At 34.6% G+C, this 25579-nt stretch overlaps 1 pseudogene across 1 annotated transcript in view; it reads left to right on the forward strand.

Moving 5' to 3' along the window:
• The window catches only part of LOC143247906 (diuretic hormone receptor-like), a 36676-nt pseudogene that overhangs the window by 8447 nt on the left and 2650 nt on the right, over window positions 1–25579 (forward strand). Inside the window, exons 5-13 of the transcript XR_013026741.1 lie at window positions 7206–7298; window positions 8593–8719; window positions 10979–11130; window positions 12222–12299; window positions 18479–18488; window positions 18909–18975; window positions 21879–21964; window positions 22551–22681; window positions 23135–23178. The product of XR_013026741.1 is annotated as a diuretic hormone receptor-like (transcript). The remainder of the gene's footprint in view (window positions 1–7205; window positions 7299–8592; window positions 8720–10978; window positions 11131–12221; window positions 12300–18478; window positions 18489–18908; window positions 18976–21878; window positions 21965–22550; window positions 22682–23134; window positions 23179–25579) is intronic.

Here is a 25579-nt window from a genome sequence, read left to right on the forward strand (position 1 = left end):
CTGTTTATTTTGAATTTCGCGCAAAGCTAAACAAGGGCTATCTGCGCTAGCCGTCTCTACTGTAGCAGTGTAAGACTAGAAGTAAGGCAGCTAGGCATCACCACGCACTGCCAACTCTTGGGCTACTATTTTACCAACGAATAACGTGAATGACCGTCAATTTTAAACGTTCGCACGCCGTGAAAGGGCGAACATGTTTCATGTGGCGGGTATTTGAACCTGCGATCCATGAATTAGGAGTCGAGTGCCTTAACTATCTGGCCATGTCGGGCCCTGTTTGTAATTTATTTCAGACGAATGTCTCATTTATTATGTTATGTACGTTACGTATTACTATTTCAAATAACCGGAAATTTGAAGTTAGAAATTAAATAACCAATTATATGTATCAAATCTGTGGTATTGGTCAACAAGATTCATACACACAACTTTCCTTTTTTAATATATAAACAAACAAATATACTATTTATAATAACGATTATCACTAATAATTATTAGAAATGATGGTTTATATACAAGAGTTTTACAAATTTACAAATAAGTTCTGGTCTGGAGCTGCATCTTTTATCAACGGTCAGGGAAACCAAATTAATTATTTGTTGATACGCCTGTACGTTTCTTTTTACGGCTGGCTAAACTAGCAGAACACATAAGTTTCACTGGCGATAATATCTGATCTCCTCGTAGAAATACTAACGTCCGAAGTTAATTCACTGAAGTTCAGATTTGCGATGTTCGAAACTTGTAAACATTCCTTGTCAAATTTTGTAGTTTTCCGATAAATAGACGTCAGTTACACTTATAACCTTCTAGACATATAGCACACTGATTGTAGTTGTCCATTAATAGTAATACTATTTGTCTCTCGGTACGTCGGTCTTTATGTACGGATCAGGCGAGTTTCTAGAACTTCCAACAATGATTTAGCGCGTTTTCGTAAAACAAATATGTTGATCCTCACAGTCTAGAATCCTCTGCAAATTTGGAGAACAGGTGAGACTTGCGCAATACACAATCAAGAATATACGTCACATATAAAAACGAAAACTATACAGCAACAAGCGTAGGAGCTAAAATAAATGTACAATAGTAATTATGTTAAAATACTGTTAGCAGAAATTACCATATTTGAATGTTATGATAAATTAAACTGAAATTACATTTACACTTTTTTAAATATTGTATTTCAACAGCTTCAACTAAGAAGGATATTTTAGCCTAAAACATATAAAATATCTAGATAACTGTACTATAAAAATACACTCTCTGTGACTATATTAGCATTAAAAAGTACAAAAGAATATTTAAGAATGCTTTTATGTCGTTGTTCCCCTTATCAAGTGTACCGTTCAACAGAATTCCTACCTAGTAATGAAAGAATAAAAATATACGCCATAAAAAAAGACTACATATTTGAGCTTAACTAAACCAATAACCCTTCTTTGATCAAGACTCATGTGTAAAGTTCAAGTATCATTATTTTTGTTTTTAGGAAAAGGTTACCCTTTCCTGGAAAAGCTTGTTTTGTATATCTTGATTAACATCAGTGTAATAAGGTAACCTTTAAACGTCTTTCTGTAGAAATGTTAAAGATGTATATCAGTTCATGTATAGGGCAGATATCAGTTTCTTCGATTCATTAAATGAAAGACAAATAACTAAATTATATGACGTAAATGTATTCCATTTAAAAAAACCAAAACCATAAAAGAGAGGAAAAGTTTTAAACGTTTCCTTACTTCAAAGATTAAGATATTTATGCTTAGAAAACAAAATTTGTACATCTTAAGTCATTTACTACAGTTTTTATCTGTCGTTTAAGTCAGTGCTTCAATACCATCATTTATGCAGTAAATCAAACGAATATTTTTTTAATATTAATCCAATGATATGCTATCTACCTTTTCAATAAAATCTGGCATCGCCAGATGATTAGAGCGCTTGGTCGCATCTAATGGGCGCGGGTTCGAATCCCCGTCATAATAAACATGCTTTACTCTTTTAGCCGTGGATTGTCATAACGTGACGGTCAATCCCACTCACTATTCGTTGGTAAAAGAGTAACTCAAAAGTTGGCGGTGGATTGTAATGACTAGTTTCCTTCCCTATAATCTTACAATGCTAAATTTTGTGTAGCTTTACGCGAAATTCAAACACAAAACAAAAACCTTTTTTCAGTCTAGAAAAGGTCCACTAGGTTTATGAAGATGTCTTAAAATACTTGGAATCAAATGGAATAAAGTGTTAGTTCATTCTATGGTTTATGTGCTGGCACATTGCATTTGTAGATAACAAAACGAGGAAAATAAGTGTTGAAATTATACCTTGTTTTATGCATTTCTAAGCATTAAATATTTTACAATGAGCTTTAGGTTAGTGGATTACATATATTTGTAGTTAAAATAAATAACTGCTCCTGTCTTCTAGTTACTTTTAGATATAAATTTTGTTACATAAAATTAACAAAAATCAAAACATCGCAAAAATTGCAATGACGTAGACGTGACTAAATTTAATAGTTTTCAAAAACTTATCATATTTTTTGAAAATACCTTTCTAGAGGTTTCGACCACTGTACACTCGTAATGATGACATCTAAGTTGATCTTCGTCACATCGTTAACATTACGTCATACTTACATATGATACTGACAATGGCCATTGTTTCATTGAATAAATAACATCATGTTTACATTACTGACGATGAGCATTGTTTCATAGAACCAATGACATCATTTTATATTACTGACGATGAGCATTGTGTCATAGAACAAATGACATCATGTTTACACTAGTGACGATGAGCATTGTTTCATAAAACCAATTGGCATTATATTTACACTAACAGCGATAGGCATTGTTTCATTTAATCCATAACATTTTACTTAAACTATCGATAATGAGCATTGTTGTTGTTTTTTTTTAAATCAATGGCATCACATTTAAACTACTGATGACAGGCATTGTTTCATGGAGCCATTGCCTTTACTGGTAACATACCTTGTTTCATAGAATTAATGACATTATATTACACTACTGGTAACAGACATTGTTGCAAAGAACCAATGACATTATATTACACTACTGGTAACAGATATTGTTTTATAGAATCGACAGTATCTTGCAGTGCTGGTTTTCCCAGCCTTACAGACTTGCTATGCACAACAAACGTTCTGGAAAAAAACATTTACATTCAAGGTCATAGTCTTAAACTCAATAATCCAAAAAGTTTCAGACCGTATAAAAAGCCCATAAAAATGCGTACACAATGCACATACTTCAAATAATGATATGTGAGAGAGTTATAATAGAATACAAACACTGTAGCAGCGGGTGCTTTTGATATCGATGCTGGTGACCTCTATAAGAGACGAAGTACAAAAAGAAATGTCGTACGTAGAAACATTTTTCTATTTCTCATTAAACAAACACGAACTAAATAGAATTGCTAAAGCTTTCTTTGTTTTTGATAAACTGTAGCAATATATACATTCATATTTCTCAAGCTTTGTAGGGTCATGAAACAAATGCTTCTGTTTCGTTGTACATGATACTGTGGTTATACATATGAAAGATATAATAAAACTTCTTAAGGATACATAAACTTGATATGTTTAATGTTTAGTGTCTTTTACAACAAACATCACATGTTTAAAAAAACAACAACATGAAAGACACAAAGAACTGAAACACATTCTCTAACGATGTTGAATTCAACCTTCATCCTGTAAAATATAATACGTACGTGAATTAAACTAAATATTTGGATCTAACCCTAATAATTTACCTAATGTAATGTGAAATGTGTCTCATGAAATGAGTAAGAAAAATATTCTTTGTAAAAGTGTGGTGGAATATATTTCGTTCTTTTTGACAGTTCAGAATATCCATGGCTCTGGATGTCAGTTTTAAAGTTCTTTAGTTTTGAGACGCATGAGTTTGTTTGTTTGGGAATTTCGCACAAAGCTACTCGAGGGCTATCTGTGCTAGCCGTCCCTAATTTAGCAGTGTAAGACTAGAGGGAAGGCAGCTAGTCATCACCACCCACCGCCATCTCTTGGGCTACTCTTTTACCAACGAATAGTGGGATTGACCGTCACATTATACACCCCCACGGCTGGGAGGGCGAGCATGTTTAGCGCGACGCGGGCGCGAATCCGCGACCCTCGGATTACGAGTCGCACGCCTTACGCGCTTGGCCATGCCAGACCCGAGACGCATGAGATTTTCTAGATTTTGCGGATTTTTCACGAACACCTTGTGTTTTAATTTGAGTCAGGATGCACAATATCAGGCTCTGTTGAATTCTTAACTTATCCGTGATTATCTACATTAGACAGATAGAACAACAACGGGTACAATATTATGGACAACATTGTATAATAGATTATATAGTAGTCATAAATACCATTTTGCGCGTCGAATTTGTAGCAAAGTAGCTTACCTTCATTCATTATTCCATTAAGACAGTATTGGCACTGATATTAAAGGGCGTATTTAAGCGAATATGTCTTCGTATTTAGAAAATTCCTTAATGAACTGCCGTAAGTATAGCGTGTATTAGTTTTTGTTTATTTGTCCGTTCTTAAGCACAGACCTGAACGAGAAGATGCCTATGTTCTGACCACCGCGGATATCAAAACCGGATTTTTAGCGTCATAAGAGCTCAGACTTTCCACTGAGCGCCCGGGGAATAACATGCATTGTGAATAAGTATTTTATCGTTTCATGAAGGAACCATATGTAAACCTGTAGATTTGTTTTATGATAAGCGTAATTTGACAGTTTTCGCTTACAGGCGGTAGTTAAGTAACAACTATTTTCTTCAAAACTCATAAAAGCTGGACATCCGTTCAGTATTTTGTAGCGAAGTTGATAATTTACTGTATGACTGTATGAGGAGTCTGATATCGAGCTATTGTTGCTGATGGTAACAGGAATGGTTATTTGATTCAATATTTCTAAACACTTGCAAACAGTTCGGAACTGCTTTACCAATATCGTCTCACACACCACTCATGAACAAGCATTTAGGAAAATGTTTTTAAAAACAACCAAAAACTCAATAGACCAGAAAAAGATAAGTGTCACTTGGTAGATTTTACCACGTGATATCTCGCAATTTCTTATTGGACACAAAGGAGCGGTGCATGCTACTTGATACCACAAAATTTTTAATAACCATTTACAAATGTACTTGGCACTATAATACACACATGTAACTTACGACATGGTTTCAAGAACAGACTAATATTTGGGCTATATATATACTCTTCAAAACAAGAAACGCAAAAAGGATATTTTTGTTATTTTAAAGAGAAATATATGTAATAACGTTACAAGCTCAGAGTATGTGATGTTACATGTGTTAAGGCACTGATTGTCAGACCAAAATGACAATAAAAGTTGTACACTTTGAAAACGGAGAAAAACATCGGATTTTCGCCAAAACACATGCGTGTCCAATAAATTTGTTTGAGAGATCTGCATGTTCTGCAAGTGCAACATGTACAAAATCCCTATAAAAGTGACGGATTCTCGGTTTCCATAGCTCAGTGTTAAGCCACCGACACGCAATACAGTTACGCCAAGACTGACTGAAGCACAACGCAACAAAGCCATTGGTCGCTTGGAAGCAGGCGAATCTCGATCAGATGTTGCCAGAGCTGTGAATGTCCACCCAAGCACCATCACAAGGCTATGGAATCGTCACCAACAACATGGATCAACTCGTGACCGTCCACGATCTGGCAGACCTCGTGTGACCACGCCCGCACAAGATCGCAACATCCGGTTACGTCACCTTCGGGATAGGACCACCACTGCGACGTCTACTGCCTCAACCATACCAGGGCTGCGTAGGATTTCCGATCAGACCGTACGCAACCGTCTACGAGATGCAGGAATCCGACCTCGACATTCAGTCAGAAGCGTCATCCTCACCCAGCAGCATCGTCAAGCACGGCTGCAGTGGACTCGGGCACATCGGGTATGGCCTCATCTACGATGGCATGTTTGGTTCAGCGATGAATCACGTTTTATGCTTCGTAGGCAGGATGGAAGAACCCGTGTTTACTGTCGCCGAGATTAACGTTTTGCAGAAAACTGTGTGCAGAATGTTGACAGATTTGGTGGTGGCAGCGTCATGATGTGGGCTGCCATCGCCTACAATGCCAGAACAGACCTTTTGCCCATTCGAGGGAATCTTACGGCTCAACGATACGTCGACGAGATTCTTAGACCCCATGTGCAACCCATCATGGTGAACGTCAACGACGTTTTTCAACATGACAACGCCCGTTTTCACACAGCCTGACTCACCACTGTCTTCTTGAGACACCACAAATCAACGTTCTTCCCTGGCCCTCCAGATCACCAGATTTAAACCCCATCGAACATCTTTGGGACGAGTTGGACCGACGTCTGCGACGGCGACAACCTCAACCGCAGACTCTACCTCAGCTTGCAGCAGCTTTATAGGCTGAGTGGACAGCCATTCCACAGGATGTGATTCGTCATCTCATCGCTTCCATGGGCAGGAGATGCCAAGCAGTTATTGATGCTCACGGGGGGCATACTCGTTATTGACGTTGAGTGACGTTAAACTTCACCTAGTGATCGTGGACTTTGCCTTTGCAGACTTTGGATGTTCAGTAGTGAATATGCAAAATTTCACATATGTCATACAGAACTACCCTGAATAAACTTGTTAACAATTTGTCTCATATTTTGCCTTTTGCGTTTCTTTTTTTGAAGAGTATATGTTGAAAATCGTGTGATGAAGAGGGTGAAAACATTTTATTTCCACTTGTTCTAGAAGGTTCAGGGAAAAAAAATTAGGTTCACAATACTTTAAGAAACAAGGCTATGGCTGGAGATGGTATTGGAAACACCACGTGACAGAGATCGGCGGCGGAAAAATAAAGTCACTTAGTTTTATGATCTTTGCTGTATGAGGTCAAGTGAAAAGACAGGACTAGAAATATTGTGGTATGCTGGTCCTTCTGACACCAAAAATAAGCAAAGACAAATTATTGTGCATATCGCGCAGCGCGTGTGTGTTTTTCCAGTGCCATATTTTAGACCACACCTAATTCCACTGTTATGAAAGTGTACAGCGTAATTCTCAGCGTGATTGTTAATTATCCATGTTTAGCTTATAGTACATCTACCTACTGACTATTCTATATATTTTCAGGGGTTAAGGATTGCCAAAGAAGCAACATTTATCTATTACTCTGGATATGGGATTTCCCTGGTCGCCTCTCTCATCGCATTTTGGATATTTCTTTACTTCAAGTAAGTGTCTTAGTTAAGGTTTTATTGTATAAATTCACGTGTACATGAGTACGCGGTAAATATTGACACTTGTTTATTGAATGTTTTCACTTTTTGCACATCTCAGACACAATGAGTTCATCATAGTTTGAGATGCAGTGAAATAATTAGTTAATTGTTCACTTTAGGTTGTAGCTTGTAAATTAGATTGGCCTGATATGGACAAAAAGTGAAAATATCCAATCTCCTAATCACCGAACATGTTCGCTCTTTAACCCATGGGGGCGGCATAATCTCACAGTTAATCCCACTTCTCGTTGGTAAAGAGACTGGGGAAGAGACTTTAAACTGGAGAACTGGGGGTAAGCATCTCAGGTAGTGATCCAGTAGCTTTGCGCGAAATTCAACAAATAAGCAAACACACAAACTTCTACTTCGTAGCAACTTGACAACGTCTCTTTAATATTAATGTCAGTTGCAAGCTTGGCCACGTTTAGTGCCGCTTCTCTATTCTTTAAACTGTCGTATATTTTCATTTTCGTCATTATTGCTACAGTTGTTTAACAGTTACGTTGCTAACCAAAATTTTGTAGCGTATGATGATCAGCATTTTAAGGTTTGTAGTAACTGGCTTTCGTTATCCCCAACTGTGTTCATAGAAATTATTTCATTGATATTGCTAATTTCATTTGTAGTAATTGAATATAGAGGGTGGAAAAAATATATAGTTAGTGCTATGTTGGAATCTAGTTAGTACTGTATAGGTTATACTGATGAAAATATTACGAAGACATCTTAAAGCAATTTACTTATTGTTTCTTTCAGAGTAAGACGTTAAAAATTAATTTATATTTTAAATTAACCAACTTTATAGTATCTTTTGTCGCACTGTGTATATACGAATGTGTGCCTGCGTGTTATACAGTTGTATATTGTTGACTATACATTTAACTTTAAGAATTTTACTTCATGTTTAAAACGTTTTCAGCCATTAAGGAATTCATTTTGTTTGTTGTTGTTGTTTTTTTGAATTTTGCACAAAGCTACTCGAGGGCTATCTGTGCTAGTCGTCCCTAATTTAGTAGTGTAAGACTAGAGGGAAGGCAGCTAGTCATCACCACCCACCGCCAACTCTTGGGCTACTCTTTTACCGACAAATAGTGGGATTGACCGTAATATTATAACGCCCCCACGGCTGAAAGGGTGAGCGTGTTTTAAGATTAAGTTTGCTTTGCATATGATACTTATATATAGGCATATAGATCGTTTATGTAGAGTCGAGGTTTTAAAACTACTTTCTTTTGTTTTATTATAGGGAGCTTCGATGTCTAAGGAATATTATACATGCAAACCTGATAGGAACTTTCATCTTGTGTGATTTCACTTGGATTTTGGCAGCGTCTGTACATACGTCACTAAATTCTTCTGGTCCGGCAGCAAAGGTAGTAGTATCTCTTCATATTATACCAAATAATTCTAGTGCGGTAGCAAAGGTATCACTATCTCTTGATATTATACTAAACACATCTAGTACGGCGGCAAAGGTAGTAGTATCTCTTCATATTATACAAAATAATTGTAGTGGACGTTTTCTACTGGACTCTTACTTCACATACCAAAGTACCAAACATTTAGTTTTCCTGAGGTATAACATCTCAAATTTCTTCCTATTTTCTTCTTCGCACCAAAAGTACGGAAACTTTATCTGATATAAAAACACACTCAACTTTTATTGATTTATTTTCAAATTGTTTGCTCTGATACGTTTTTTCAATCTACAATTAGGAATTTAATTTGGCATAAATATAAGCTATATGTGCAAAGTTATTCAACAAAAACCATTCAAATTGGACGAAATTTTTGTGCATGCCTATGCAAAATGCAACATGAAATATCAGTCTAAACATTTCACCACAGCTTCACTTGATAGTGAACTGTTTTAAGTAACTGTTTTGTTACTTTTTTGTAACTTGAATTAAAGACAGTTGATTTAAAGCAGCAAAACTATAGAGGGAAGGACGTGCAGATATGTAAGTATTGGTTAGTTCAAGCAAATTGTATTAGCATTTTCTAGTTTAAGTTTAAAAATGGTTTTGAAAAGTAAATGTCTCTTCTTAATAATAGGGTTGCGATCCTAATACTAATGTAGGTTACTGTCGATTTTCACTGTCTTACTTCCTGTGGTCTGTTGGTGTGTACCGATATAAAACCATAATATGTAATCAAAAACACCTTAAGTGTGAAAAAGTGCGGCAAAAAAAATTCAATGTTTGATTTTAATGAATGGAATCAGAATTGGTGGTCAAACTGGTAGTTATACTTACAGCATTGATAAGAATGTTTCAGCAAATATTAATTCATTAGTTAGCTAGGAGGCGTATATTGTTTTACCCACCATCAAACCCCAAGTTGAACAATTATGCATTATGACTAACTAATAAGTCAATATTTGCTGTAAACTTCTTATCAATGCCATAAATGTAGGTACCAGTTTGTTCACCATTTTTTATTTTAATTCTTTAAGTCGCACACTCAGTTCATTTTTTGGCTAGGTGTATTTGACTACATACAAGTAGCATCTAGGCTGCTGGTATGTTTGTTCTATGTTAACCGGCCCGATGAGTGCTGATATTGGAGGAAAGGCCTTATCGGAGTGCTCTTCATGGCAAATATAGTGTAGTTGCCATATTATTACTTACTTATCAGTTTTTGTGATCAGTAAGCTCAAGTGTAGGATTGTGCTTATGTTACTGTAACTTGTTCATACATCCGAGTGGTATTTGCTATTGCTTTTCATTAGCAAGTCTGGTAGAATTTGGCGGAATTTGAAATTCTCTTAGGCAGAATTAAAGTAAATCAATACGCAATGTCTCGTTTGTTTTTATCCTTTTACTTAACTATAATTTTGTGTGCCAGCAGTACCAAATGTGGGGTGCGGCTATATCCAATTCGATTTTGTTACACATCAGGATCTTTACAAGCCTACCCTTAAATTGAAATTCTTTTAGGCGAGATCAGAGTAACTTAATCTATTGGACCTTGGGCTTAGTTGAATACATCAATCAAAAAGGTTTTACCTTCTGAGTCCAAAACTGTAATTATATCTCAAATCGGTTAAGAACTAAAAATTTGTTCTTAAAGGCCTGGCATGGCCAAGTAGTTAGGGCACTGGACTCGTAACCTGAGGGTCGCGGGTTCGAATCCCTGTCACACCACACATGCTCGCCCTTTCAGCCGTGGGAGTGTTATCATGATACGGTCAATCCCCCTATTCGTTGGTAAAAGAGTAGCCTAATAGTTGGCAGTGGGTGGTGAGACTAGCTGCCTTTTCTGTAGTCTTACACTGCTAAATTAGAAACGGCTAGCGCAGATAGCCCTCGTGTACCTTTGAGCGAAGTTCAAAAACCAAAAATAAATCAACCTTCGTCTTGAAAAAAGAAAAAAAAGAGAAACATTTTATGATTCGCTATGCCATGTCTTAAAAAAAAAAAGAGTAGAAGAACCGATTTTGTTGCAATAATTTGATTTATTTATGCTGTATAGTACTTGAACCGTTACAGGAACGAAGCTTCGCTCTCTATTAGTTCACTAATTATCAACCCATTGAAAAATATTTTACTTAGCCTCTGTTTATTAATTATATATGTTTCAATATCTTTAAAGATATTTTATTTTACATTCTTAGTTATTTTTATACTCAGGTCTCGTGTGTTCTCGTCATATTTTTGACATATTTGATGGGTACCAACTTTTTTCTGGATGTTTGTCGAAGGTCTTTACCTGTTTATCTTGGTTGTGAAGACTTTTTCCACTAAAAGAATCAAATTTTACGTTTACGTTATTATCGGATGGGGTGAGTAGTTTTCAACTATTTATGTCCAACACCAGAAATTAATACATAAATAACGTCAGTTGCTACCAGTCTTACGGTGATTACCTGCCGAGTAAGACCTGGCATGACTAAGTGGTTAAGGCTCTCGACTCGTAGTCTGAGGGTTGCGGGTTTAAATTCCTGTCACAGCAAACATGCTTGCCCTCTCAGCCGTAGGGGCGTTATAATGTTACTGTTAGTCCCATTATTCGTTGGTAAAAGAGTAACCCAAGAATTGGCGGTGGGTGGTGATGTCCAGCTGCCTTCCCTCTAGTCTTACACTGCTAAATTAGGAACGGCTAGCCCTCATGCAGCCTTGCATGAAATTAAAAAAAATACAAACCACTATAGAACATATTGTGGCAGACAATCAAAATAGACAGACAAACTATATCTGTCAAGTATACTGTAAATACCTTTAAAAGTTCACCTACAATACTTAGCTGTTACTCTATTAATAATTTTGGCCGAAGTTACCTGAGTATTCCACAATTCTCGAGAAAAGTATATTCCAAAGAAGCAAACGATTAATAGATTTAGATGTGGAACGCCATGAACTTGAGCGTCTGTATATCTGCTCATAAGTTTGAAAACCTGATATAATATCAGATGTGCAGAGGCTTCCAAGTAAAAGTCATATCTGGTAGATAGTGTATCCCTATATCCATTTTCCAGTGTTAATAGTTATAACTATATCACTATATAGGTTTGTACGAAATTCAAAACAAACCAAACAAATTTCTAACTCGACACATATGATCATTAGATAAAATAATCTAGGCAATGACTAGTTGGGTCAAAAGATAGGTTTGTTTGTTTGTTTGAAAGTAAGCACAAATCCACAAAATGGCTAATGAAACCCGGTTTCTCGCGGTATGAAATCCGCAGACAACCATCAGATGTTATTTTAACATATTCTCATTTAAAATTCGCAATGGAAAAACAAGAATCTGAAATTGAAACAAACAGTCCTAATTATTTTCATCAAAATATTAAGCTCATTGGATTCTAGTTTTTCTTCAGTGTTCAGGCTTTAAACAATAACTCACATTCATGTATTTTTTTCCTTCCAGTTATACCTGCTATGATAGTTTTAATTTGGTCGCCTATAAAAGCCTGTTTCTCTTCAGGTGCCAGTGAGAAGTTTCTTCGTCTCAGGTGAGTAATTAATTTCTAACTTGTTACACTAACGTGTAGAATGAAGCTTCTTAGCTTTGTTCATTAATATGTAGCTTCACATACCAGAGTGTAGAATCAAGCTTATTGTTTTTCTTCAGTAATATGTCACTTCATATACCAGAGTGTAGAATGTAGCCTCTTACCTTTGTTCATTAACATGTCACTTGATATACCAGTATTTAGAACGTAGCCTCTTAGTTTTTAAATATGTCACTTTATATACAAGAGTGTAGAATGTAGCTTCTTAGCTTTGTTCATTAATATGTCATTTGATATACCAGAATGTCGAATGAAGTTTCTTAGCTTTGTTCACTAATATGTTACTTGATATACTAGTGTGTAAGATGAAGCTTCTTAGCTTTGTTCATTAAAATGTCGCTTGATATACCAGAGTGTAGAATGAAGCTTCTTAACTTTGTTCATTAAACTATCACTTGATATACCAGAGTGTATAATGAAGCTTTTTAGATTTGATCATTAATATGTTGCTTGATATACCAACGTGTAGTATGAAGCTTGTTTGCTTTGTTTATTAAGTTGTCGCTTAATATACCAGTGAAGAGAGTGAAGCTACTTAGCTTTCTTCATTAATAAGTCGCTTGATAACCAAAGTGTAGTGTGACGCTTCTTACCTCTGTTCATTAAAATGTTGTTTGATATATCATAGTGTATAATGAAATTTCTTTGCTTTGTTCATTAATATGTCGTTTGATGTACCAGAGTGTAGATTGAAGCTTATTGGTTTTCTTCTTTAGTGTCTTACTTGATATACCAGTGTAGAATGTAGCTTCCTATCCTCTTTCATTAATATGTCACTTGATATAACAGGTTATAGAATGAATCTTCTTATCTTTGTTTATTAATAAGTCGCTTGATATACCAGGGTGTAGACTGAAACTTCCTATCCTCGTTCATTAATATACTTGATATACCAGCATGTAGTATAAAGTCTCTTAGCTTTGTTCATTAATATGTCACTTCATCTACTAGTGTGTAGAATGACGCTTCTTATCTTTGTTCATTAATTTTTCGCTTGATATACCAGTGCATAGAATGAAGCTTCTTAGCTTTCTTCAGTAAGAAGTCGCTTGATAACCAAAGTGTAGTATGAAGCTTCTTAGCTTTGTTAATTAACATGTTGCTTGATATACCAGAATGTAGAATGAAGATTATTAGAGTTCTTCGTTAATTTCTCACTTGATATACCAGGGCGTAGATTGAAACTTACTGGTTTTGTTATTTAATGTATCACTTGATATACCAGAGTGTAGAATGTAGCTACTTAGCTTTGTTCATTAGCATGTCGCTTAGTATGTGAGAGTGTAGAATGATGCTTCTTATCCTCGTTCATTAAAATGTCACTTGATATACCAGATTGTACAATGAATCTTCTTATCTTTGTTCATTAATAAATTGCTTGATATACCAGAGTGTAGAATGAAACTTTCTATCCTCGTTCATTAATATACTTGATATACCAGCATGAGGTATAAAGCTTCTTAGCTTTGTTCATTAATATGTTACTTAATCTACCACTGTGTAGAATGAAGCTTCTTAGCTTTGTTAATTAATATGTCTCTTGATATACCAGAGTGTAGAATGAAGCTTTTTAGTTTTGTTCATTAATATGTCATTTGATATACTAGAGTATAAAATAAAGCTTCTTATCCTCATTCATTAATATGTCACTTGATATACCAGATTGTAGAAAGAAGCTTCTTAGCTTTGTTAATTAATATGTCACTTGATATACCAGATTGTAGAAAGAAGCTTCTTAGCTTTGTTAATTAATATGTCATTTGATATACCAGATTGTAGAAAGAAGCTTTTTAGCTTTGTTAATTAATATGTCGCTTGATATACCAGAGTGTAGAATGAAACTTATTGGTTTTGTTATTTAATGTATCACTTGATATACCAGAATGTAGCTTCTTAGCTTTGTTCATTAATATGTCGCTTACTATGCCAAAGTGTAGAATGAAGCTTCTTAGCTTTGTTTATTAATAAGTCGCTTGATATAAATGTGTGTAGAATGAAGCTTCTTACCTTTGTTTATTAATATGTCACTTGATATACAGGAGTGTAGAATGAAGCTTTTTAGATTTCTCATTAATATGTTGCTTTATATACCAGTGTGTAGAATGAAGCTTGTTAGGTTTGATCATTAATATGTCACTTGAATAACCAGAGTGTAGAATGCAGCTTCTTAGCTTTCTTCATTAATAAGTCGCTTGATAATCAAAGTGTAGTATGAAGCTTTTATTCTTTAGTGTCTCACTTGATATACCAGTGTAGAATGTAGCTTCTTATCCTCGTTTATTAATATGTCACTTCACATACCAGAGTATAGAATGAAACTTCCTATCAAGCTTTATTAATTAATGTGTCGCTTGATATAGCAGAGTGTAGAATGAAACTTACTGGTTTTGTTATTTAATGTATCACTTGATATACCAGTGTTTAGAATGAAGCTTCTTAGTTTTATTCATTAATAAGTCTCTTGATATACCAGTGTTTAGAAGAGGCTTCTTAGTTTTGTTCATTGATATGTCACAATATACCAGAATGTCGAATGTAGTTTGTTAGCTTTGTTCACTAATATGTCACTTGATATACTAGTGCGTAGAATGAAGCTTCTTAGATTTGCTCATTAATATGTCACTTGATATACCAGTGTAGAATGAAGCATTTTTGTTCATTGATATGTCTCTTGATATACCAGAGTTCCCCACTAGTACAGCGGTTAGTCTACGGATTTACAACTCTGAAATAATTGGTTCGATTCCCCTCGGTGTTCTCAGCAGATAGTCTAATGTGTTTTTACTATAATAAAACACCCACACACACACACATACCAGCGCGTAGTATGAAGCTTATTAACTTTGTTCATTAATATTTCACGTGATATACCACAGTGTAGAATGAAGCTTCTTAGCTTTTTTCATTACTTCGTCACTTGTTATACTAAAGTATAGAATGAGGCTTTATGGTTTTGTTAATTAAAGTGTCACATGATTTACAAGAGTGTAGAATGTAGTTTATTTCATTTGGAAGCTAATTTATTCATTAATCCACCGTGAGAAATGGATGTTTCATGGGGTTGATAATTACCTTTTCTACTGGTAAACCAGAGTAGGGAATGATGATTCGTAGGTTGGTCATTAAGTTCAAGGAATCAAAAGAAAAAGTAAATTTAGCGAGAAGTGAATTAAGACAGGAGTTGTAAACCTATCATAGGAGTTTCGTATATGACCATTTCTTTGCTCTCACAAATTCACAGAATATTAATGTTATGAGAGTGTGAACTGTATGAATACATAACGTGCAAATAAATTTGGGTCCAAAAAGTTAACAGACCTGAGTTCGGTAATTATACGGGAGACAGTTCATGGGAATGACGCTTTGAATATTTTCTGTGTCTTTAGAAATATTTTAAAGAAAGGACAGTAACACACCTGTTGTCTTTTATCTTTAGAAAATTATCGAGTAAGCTATCAGCAATTTGTTTTACCATTTATAAGAATTTTCTCTAAAAAATTAATAAGTTTATTTGAGCAAAAGTGTTTCTTGTTTCGACTATATAAAAGAATGCAATATGTGCTTATTTCGCTGTAATTACTTTCTAAGCCTCTTTATGCAGATTTAGCCTTGCTAGCCGCATGTGGAACAGTACTTATAGTAGAAACATGGTAGATACGCAATACATCCAATACAAACTCTTTTCTCATACATACTTTTAATATCAAAAGCTAACAAACATAGATAAGTACATCTGGTGAAAAAATAAGTACCATTTTTCCAAGCCACAAGTTTCGGGGCATAAAATTAATGCTTTAGTTTTGGAACTCCATCTGTAAAATGAGTAATAAATATATTCATTGCTGAGGAAAAGTTTCTAGTATTTGTTTGCATAGTTTATATATCTTGTGCCTTATGTCTGTTAAAAGCGTTCCCACAAACTTTGTTGGCTGTGTGCAAATACATTCAGAGTAAATTCGCTGAAAAAGCTGTCAGCAGTAGTATAACTTCGACAAGTAAGGTCCTACACCTAAACCACCTTTCACTGATCACAAGTTAAGTAATGTTCTCAGCTATAATTAGTTACACTTATTAATACTTGAAATTGCCGATACTAAGTGAAGCTCCACATTCATAAAACTGGAGAAACAAAGACAACTGTTCGTTTCGTGTATATTTTATTTATAAAATACCATCGTCATTCAGTGTTAAATATACAATACGCCTAATAAATCTTAAGCTTAGAAAAGGCGTTTAAATAATAAACGTATTCTTCTTTATTGAAATTAGTGAATAAATATGAACTTTTTTAGTTCAATCATCATTGAACATGTCAGAATACTGTTAATACTATCTTGCTCTTCGTAAGTCTTCAGTCTTTGATACCCGTGATGGCAGAGCACCAATAGCCATAATTATTTAGCTTTACGCTCAACCAACTAACACATCCACTTGTCTAAATAAATTTAACTACTCATTATTTCATCTGTATTTTGATTATTTTTCATTGAAAACAACTTTTTCCCCCCACAACCGGCTATCGACTCAATATTTTACCTTGCGGATTATTCAGGTGTTTGAATGCTATTGAAACCTTAAAACGAAACATCGATTTATTATAACAAATAGTCTTATAGACATAGAAGTTGTAATATGTTTATTTGAGAAGATTGCCGGAATATATTTAATTGATCTATTGTTATTTTTTAAATTAGAAGTAGGTAATTTACATGTATAATGCATTTATGAGGTTTGTTTGAAGTTAAGCACAAAGCAACACAATGGGCTGGCTACCTGTGTTATGCCAACTACGGGTATTGAAATCCTGTTTTTAGAATTGTAAATTCGCAGACATACCGCTGTGCCACTGTGGGCATATTTACAAAACCGAATCATCACTCGATGTTTACGGTGTAACTGATAGTTTGTTTGTATACAACAACTACCAAGGTTAAAACTACAGCAAAGCAGAATTTTTGTTTCAAGACAGTTATTGATAAACACGTTGACAACAACCAATGTGGCAGCACGTTATTTCCCATCATCTGTGAAGTCCGTGCAGTGCACTTTCCATTAATTGGGGTACTTTAGGAGGGCTGGGTTACGCAACTCGCACATCAACCCCCAAAATATTTGACAGCGTTTTCGTGGTTGTCTTGCCTATTAGCGCTGGAATCTGGAAATTTATGGTTTTAAATATTTTGAAATGAAAATAGATGTCTCATCCATCCTTAACGTGATTGTCAATTATGGATATGAAAAAGGGCAAGAAAACAAGTGAGCCATAATTATGTTTGTAAACTATTAAGAATTATGGTGTGGACTGCTTTATACACGTTGGGTAAAGAACATATTTGTGAAGAACTTAACGTTATTAACATCCACGAAAATTGAAAAGCCGTCATTGAATATATTATGGTGTTTAAAACAGCATGATATGACTCCTTCTTAACTAACAGTTGAAAGTAGAAAATAAGTCGGCAATCAGAAAGCATAAAAATCATGAAGAGTTTATACGTTGTTAAAATAATTTAATTTATTGATAGGTGACGTTTCAGACTACCGTCCTTCTTTAAACTTAAATATGAAACGCCACCTCTCATTAAATTATTTTGGAAATATAATAAATCCCATTTTATTTTTATGGCTTCTTACTGTGATTCCTGCCAGGAGTTAATCGTTTTGACCATATAAAGAAATTAATCCGTAGTAATAAATAAATTGTAGTCTCTTCCAGTAGTTATCAACATATCAAGCTTTGGAAACAATAAAGATAGTGAATTACAGAAAACATTTACCTGAAGACATATGGCAGTATTTTCGTAGGAAATAAGTAGCTTTTCAGACTGAGGTCGTCGTTACAATTTTTAAAACGATGATCGTTAAAAACCGTGTATAAGTATAGATATTTTTTTTCACAATCTGTATCTATTTTGATGCAGTTTCTTTTTGTTTTAATTTATTCTTAATAAAATATGGTCTTTCTTTTTCATCTTTAAAAAGCTTGCTTTAGTAATTACAGTTGATTCCTACTTCCTGGCCCGGCATGGCCAAGCGCATTAAGGCGTGCGACTCGTAATCTGAGGGTCGCGGGTTCGAATCCCCGTCACGCCAAACATGCTCGCCCTTTCAGTTGAGGGGGCGTTATAATGTTACGGTCAATCCCACTATTCGTTGGTAAAAGAGTAGCCCAAGAGTTGGCGGTGGGTGGTGATGACTAGCTGCCTTCCCTCTACTCTTACACTGCTAAATTAGGGACGGCTAGCACAGATAGCCCTCGAGTAGCTTTGTGCGAAATTCAAAAAAACAAACAAACAATCCTACTTCCTTGAAAAATATTTCTCGTTGTCTAGCAGTATTAAGACAACTTCGGTCTCGGATACGTCAAGAACAGTAACCTCCTCACAAAACAAAAATGTTGTTTGACTAGTAGAAAAGAACGTTTTTACTTTCTATTTCATTGGAATAACTCGTTTTAGAAAAAGTGAGTCATGAGAACATATAACCATATTTGTTGATAGAAGTTGGATTTCAAATGTTAATGTATTCGTATTTCTCTGTAGGTGTCCCTGGCAAAGTAAAGACAACTTCGACTTTATATTCATCGTTCCTGTCATGTTTGTTCTAATCGTAAGTAATTCAATTGTTTTGTCTGTTTAACAAGAGTAGTGAGATATGTATTGAATGTTTATATTTTGCAACAAAATTATAAGACTCTTGAAAAAAAATATCAAATATTGAAAACTGCTTGAATTATAATTATTGTAAGCATAGCATTCCTGTATACTGGACTCGTGCCAGAGTAAAAAGTATCTATTTGAAAACTTTATGTCTCTCGTGCCTAAAATATCACTGAAACTTGTTGAATTTCAATCAAAGATAAACAAAGGCCGCGTTAGCTGTCCCTAATTTATAAGTAATAGAATGAAGAAAGAACAAGTAGTCACCATACCCGCCGCCAACTCTTGGGCTGCTCTAATCGAATAGTAGAATTGATAGTTCGATTATAACGCCCCAACGTTTGAAAGTGTGAACATGTTCGGTGATAGAATTGGAATTTGTGACCTGTAGATTTCGAGTCGTGCGCCCTAATCACGAAATTATACCAAGCATCATACTGATAAGTCAATGCAAGTGAAATGTTTTTAATGTTTTTTTTTTAGATTTTTTGAAAGATTAACTCCTGATTCTAAAAGTTATAATAAACCGACATAATAAAATATTTATGGCCCATATTTGGGTTGTTTAAGGTTTTTTGGTTTTTTTTGTGAATGTATATGTAACAAAATAAGAGTTTTGTAATAAAACTAACATATTTAGTCAGATATTACGGGTATAAAAAGTCCTAAATGAAACAGTTTAACTTATTTTTTTATGATAAAATTTCTACCATCTCATTATATTTTCATAATGTTTATTTCAATTGTTTCAATCACTTTCTATTGCTACTAATGATTGCTGAAACAGTCAAAATCTGTAAACGAAACGGTATCAAATATATTTATTACCACTGCATATGAATCGCAGACGTTTTATTTAAAGACATTCCGTCCTCCGACGGGACAGAGGTAAATCAAAGGACTTATACATATAGCTCAATGTGGATTTGCTCTAAAACAAACAGAAACATTTTCGTTCTATACTAATTTAAAAGCCATCGAATCTCTCAGAAGCCCACCAGTGGCACAGCGGCGTGTCTGCAGACTCGCACCCCTACAAACCGGGTTTCGATATCCGTGGTGGGCAGAGCACAGATGGCTCGTTGTAAGGCTTTGTGCTTATTTCCAAACAAACAAACATCTCTCAGAAACTTAGGTAAATTAGAACTTTTGTTATGTCTCAGGCTTTCACTGAATCTTTTCGATTGATAACTACGGCACATAAATGTATATAAACATATATTTTTTAATTATTTTGATGTCACAAGGTAAGCCTGTGGATTTATAACGCTAGAAATTAAGTTTTGATACACGTGATGAGCTCGGCACAGATAGCTCATTATGCAACTGTGCTCTTAACTATAAAACAAACAAAATCTTTACTCCCACACTTATTAATAAGGAAAATATTAATAATTATCTCCAAGTCGGTCAGCGATAACTTTGCAGACTTACAACGCTAAAATCAGGAGTTCAATTCCCGTGGTAAACTATTATGTTGCTTTGCGTTAAAATAAATAAGTTGATAAATTTACACGTTTTTACAAGGTACTGACAAAGTTAATATTCTTACTGAATTCTGAGTGTCTCCAGCTCTGGTTGTTTCTTTCTTTTCTAAGGTTTATGGGTCCCCCGCTGGTATAGCTGTAAGTCTGCGGACTTTCAACGCTAAAATAAGGAATTCACTTCCTCTCGGTGTACTCAGCAGATAGCCTGATGTGGCTTTGCTGTAAGAATACATACACACACTCTAAGGTTTATGGCTCACGAAACATTTTCACTTTTTCAAGAATTTATAGCTACAGTTTTCCTCTTTTTGTTTCTTGTGTCGAATAAGCTCCTGTTTCCTTTGTTTTTTTTAAATGAATTGAACAAATTATTTCAGAATTTTGTTAATATCTCTTAGTTCCTAACTTTTTCGCCAGTTTAAAAAACATGTAAGAACAAACGGTTAATCCTGTTATTCGGTGCAAAGAGTTGGTCTAAAAGAACTTTTGGCCTAAAGTACGTTTGGCTAGCTGCACTCTCTCTGATCTTTAGTTCATAATTAAAGATGGCTATAACTGTATCATAAGAATCTTTTATCTGGCAATATAGCTCACGTGCACACTGTTAAAAACTTCATTTCTCTTTAATTGCATACTCTGTCATCTATGGAGAACATTACAAACCATAATCAGTAATGACGAGAAAACCCACTTGTAGAGAAAAATATATATGTAAAAACGGCTGGTTTGGGTTGAGAAAATTTTTTATTCAGAGGAGCGAACAACGTTTCGACCTTCTTCGGTCATCGTGAACCTGACGATTGGCTAGGTGGGTTAAGGTGTTCGACTCTTAATCTGAGGGTTGCGGGTTCGAATCCGGGCGTACCTAACATGCTCGTCCTTTCAGCCGTAGGAGCGTTATAAAGTGACAGTCAATCTCACTATTCGTTGGTAAAAGAGTAGACCCAGAGTTGACGGTGGGTGGCGATGACTAGCTGCCTTCCCTCTAGTATTAGACTGCTAAATTAAGGACGGTTAGCGCAGATAGCCCTCTAGTACCTTTGTGCGAAATTAAAAAAAAAAAGATTCTTAGTATAACCAGACTATGGTACAAAATAGAGAGCAAATAAAACTCGAATGAATGGTTTGTTATATTTTTCTCTAAGCGTAAGCGCTTCAAAAAGAAAAGTCACTTGTAGAGAAAAAAATCACTGGGAGATGTTTTTGATGACCTAAACCTAACAGCCATTGAATATTTGTTGCTGCAAGTTTTGTTTAAATACTGGTTTGTGCAGACATGTATATCATATTAGAATTTAATGTACACTTTAATTGTATACATATACATAAATATATACGTATACATACTTGATACTTTTATTTACAGGTGAATCTTTACTTCCTCGGAAGGATAATGTGGGTCTTAATCAGGAAGATGCGTGTGGCTTCAACCGTAGAGCATCAGCAATACAGGTAGCTTAGTCAAAAAAATCTGATACTCTCGAACTGTACAATGAGTCGTAAAAACATCAAACTTGCACGGTTCTGTGCCATGTAAATGCAAGGCAGAACTTCACTGAGACTTATGAAACTTTTTGTCTTTTTATTTCTTGGAACCCACGCATGTTGATATTTCAACATTATGTTAACCTAGTGTGGGTTCAGTAATTATAGATGAGGTTAATGTCTGTCAATGGTTAGTGTGAGATCATGACATACTAAAAATAAAGCTATTATTACAAAAACTCCGGTACATATTAAAAATAGACCGAGCATTTACTGTAACTTTAGAACGCATGATGTACACGACGTTCGTATTACGAACCGTATAAAATACCCATTAATTTACAAAAAGAAATAGATATCTGATGGTAGATTTGAAACAATAACACATATGTCAGAAATTAAAATAATATCGCAAATTAAAATATTTACTTACATATTGAAAGTAAAGTAGAATGTATAACAATGACTGGTAATCTAGTGCCGACGAGGTCTTTCTCATAATACTAGGGCTCATTGTGGTCTCTTTTTTTATTATTATTTTATTTCTCCACAGGAAAGCTGCTAAAGCCCTTCTCGTCCTGATTCCTCTCCTTGGTGTAACGTATATGCTAGTTATTGTCACCCCAACCCAAGAAACAGCCCAAGTATTCTTTACCTACCTTCAGGCAACCTTACTCTCGACTCAGATATCATCCTTTTACGACAAAGAACTGTTATGTTGTTTATTTTTTAAACAAACACAAGAACGTTTGTGTTAAAACTTGTTTCAATTAGAAACGAAAACAAACACATCCGATTGCGATAGAGGAAAAGGTATTGTAATATAATAACTAAACAAAATATTTAATTTCATTGAACTAGATTTTATTTTTGTAGGAATAACGTCAGATCATTTAATATTAACACAATGAAAATATTTTATAAACATACGTAAACACTTTTAACTTTTATAAAATGTCAGTAGGTCATAATCTTCATTCTAAGTACATACACATATAATTTGAACCTTTGTATGTATACTAAATTATTATGGTATATTATTTTGTATTACACGTTCGAACTAAAGAAAAATGAAAATAAACACTTGCAAAACCACATTTATTTCAGATTTTTACTAATTCGTTTCTTTTCTTTCATAGGGATTTACAGTAGCTTTGTTATACTGCTTTATGAATGCTGAGGTAAGAAATATGTTTAAATTTTTAATCGATAAATGTTTTGCTTTAATTTCAGTGAGGTTGTTTATAATTACTGTTCATTGAGCGCAAAAATACTTTAGAGTTATGTATTATAATAGAAATCACTGTCATAATGGCAAAATATAAGTCTGGCAATATGTATGATAAGCAAAAAATAATTTGTTTGTTTTTGAATTTCGCTTAAAGCTACAGTAGGGCTATCTGCAGTAGCCGTTCCTAATTTTGCAGCGTAAGACTAGAGAGAAGGCAACTAGTCATCACCACCCACCGCCAACTCTTGGGCTACTCTTTTACCAACGAATAGTGGGATTGACCGCTACAATATAACCCAACACCTCCACGGTTGAAAGGAAGAGCATGTTTAGTATGATGAGGATTCGAACTCGCGACCCTCAGTTTACGAGTCTATTACCTTAACCACCTGGCCATACCGGACCCTGTAGATGATAGATTAATCTATTGTTTTGTTAGAAGAAAATAGATACAATTATTGAAATTTAAAATTCTGGATGATACGACATTACTGAAATAGACAAATTAAATTTACAAATCCTTAGAAAATTATACTTATAGCTTTTATTGCGTTTTCTAATATTCTTTAGGTTTTGTTTACATTTCTTTTAATCATGACTTTCCATCATTCAATTTAGGTATTATTGTTTAGGTGTGATTACTTTTTACTGATAAATCTAACTCGTCAACCAGTTACGTATTTATCTTGTTTAATTTTTTAGAATATTTAGGTTGGTAAAGCGAACGGCTTGCAATGTTCGAATGAAATTATTCCTGTTTGATTAAGGATTTGCCAATAAAATGCAATTTTTGCCCTTTTTTTTAGTAAAAATTGTGTATTATAATATATACAAAAGAATAACAATGAACTCAAGCAGTGCTACACTATTTTGTGGACAGTCAAAAGTGAATGTGCTCGTTTCACATCGGTAAACTGCTTAAAGTGATTTTAGAAAAGGAATTGAGTACTGACATAGAAACTAGAGGGAAGGCAGCGAATCATCACCACCCACCACCAACTCTTGGGCTACTCTTTTACCAACGTATAGTGGGATTGACCGTCACATTATAACGCCCCCACGGCTGAAAGGGCATGTTTGGCGCGACGGGGATGCGAACCCGCGACACTCAGATTACGAGTCGCACGCCTTAACACGCTTGGCCATGCCGGGCCCTTATATCAATATAACCTCATCAATTCACAAGTTTAAATGTTTGTTAAATTTTGTTTGGTTTTGGATTTCGCGTAAAGCTATACGAGGGCTATCTGCGTTAGCCGTCCCTAATTTATTAGTGTAAGACTAGAGGGAAAACAGCTAGTGATCACCACTCACCGCCAACTCTTAGACTACTCTTTTACCAACGAATGGTGGGATTGATCGTAACATTATAATGCCCCTACAGCTGAAAGGGCGAGCATGTTTGGTGTAACAGGGATTCAAACCTACGACCCGCAGATTGCGAGTCGAGCGCCCTAACCATCTAGCCACGTCGGGCAATCTGTTAAATAATGGCACCTTAATGTCGTATAAAATAATACTAGTACTATGGGAACTGATTTAGGATTATATATATATAATGTATTTGAAAACGAAAAGGAGACATTATTTGAATGAGTAATATACAAATATATAATAAAATTTATATATTATAAGCAGTATTTGAAAAACCTTTAAAATTTGTTTATAAGAAATTTTGAATTACTATTTATTTATAAATAAAATTTTGCAGCAATTACTTGAAGATACTAAAATAATTTATTTGTAAATTAAAGGGCTACTACTTCTATGTAATTGAACTCTGATAGGGCCGCGAATAATCCAAGTTTGTCTAGAAAGTATAAAGAAACGTCAGAGTATGATTAATAATACTCTCAACTCATAGATCGTCACGAAGAAGTATCGTTTCAATTAGATCTTGTTCTATGGGTGTTATTAACAAAGCATATGTTTTACTTAGAGCTTTTAATGTTAACCCTTATGTAAGTCCAAGTATAATAATTTTATTTCGTAAAGCTATTGAATCATGATAAACTACACTATCACCTTGTCAGCTGTCTCAAAAATTATTCTATTTACTGCAATAAAACTCTGGTCTTTTGTTAACCTTGAATACTTATAATTAAACTTTATATTACAGAATTAAAAGAGAATTCGTTCTGTTTGATAACAGAATATTTTTAGTTTTTAGAGTGTCGAAATTAAAGTTAAATTTATATTATATAATGCTATCATTCTATCTGTTATCTCCTCTCTGTCCTTTCCTTCTGATAATTGGTTAAAATAATTTTAACATAGCGGTGGATAAGCCACTCAACCCATCGCTGTGTTGGTAACAATGAACTTCATAGAAATATAACTTGCATTTTTAG

This window comes from Tachypleus tridentatus, chromosome 3 (assembly GCF_004210375.1).
Source record: "Tachypleus tridentatus isolate NWPU-2018 chromosome 3, ASM421037v1, whole genome shotgun sequence".
Lineage (NCBI taxonomy): Eukaryota > Metazoa > Arthropoda > Merostomata > Xiphosura > Limulidae > Tachypleus > Tachypleus tridentatus.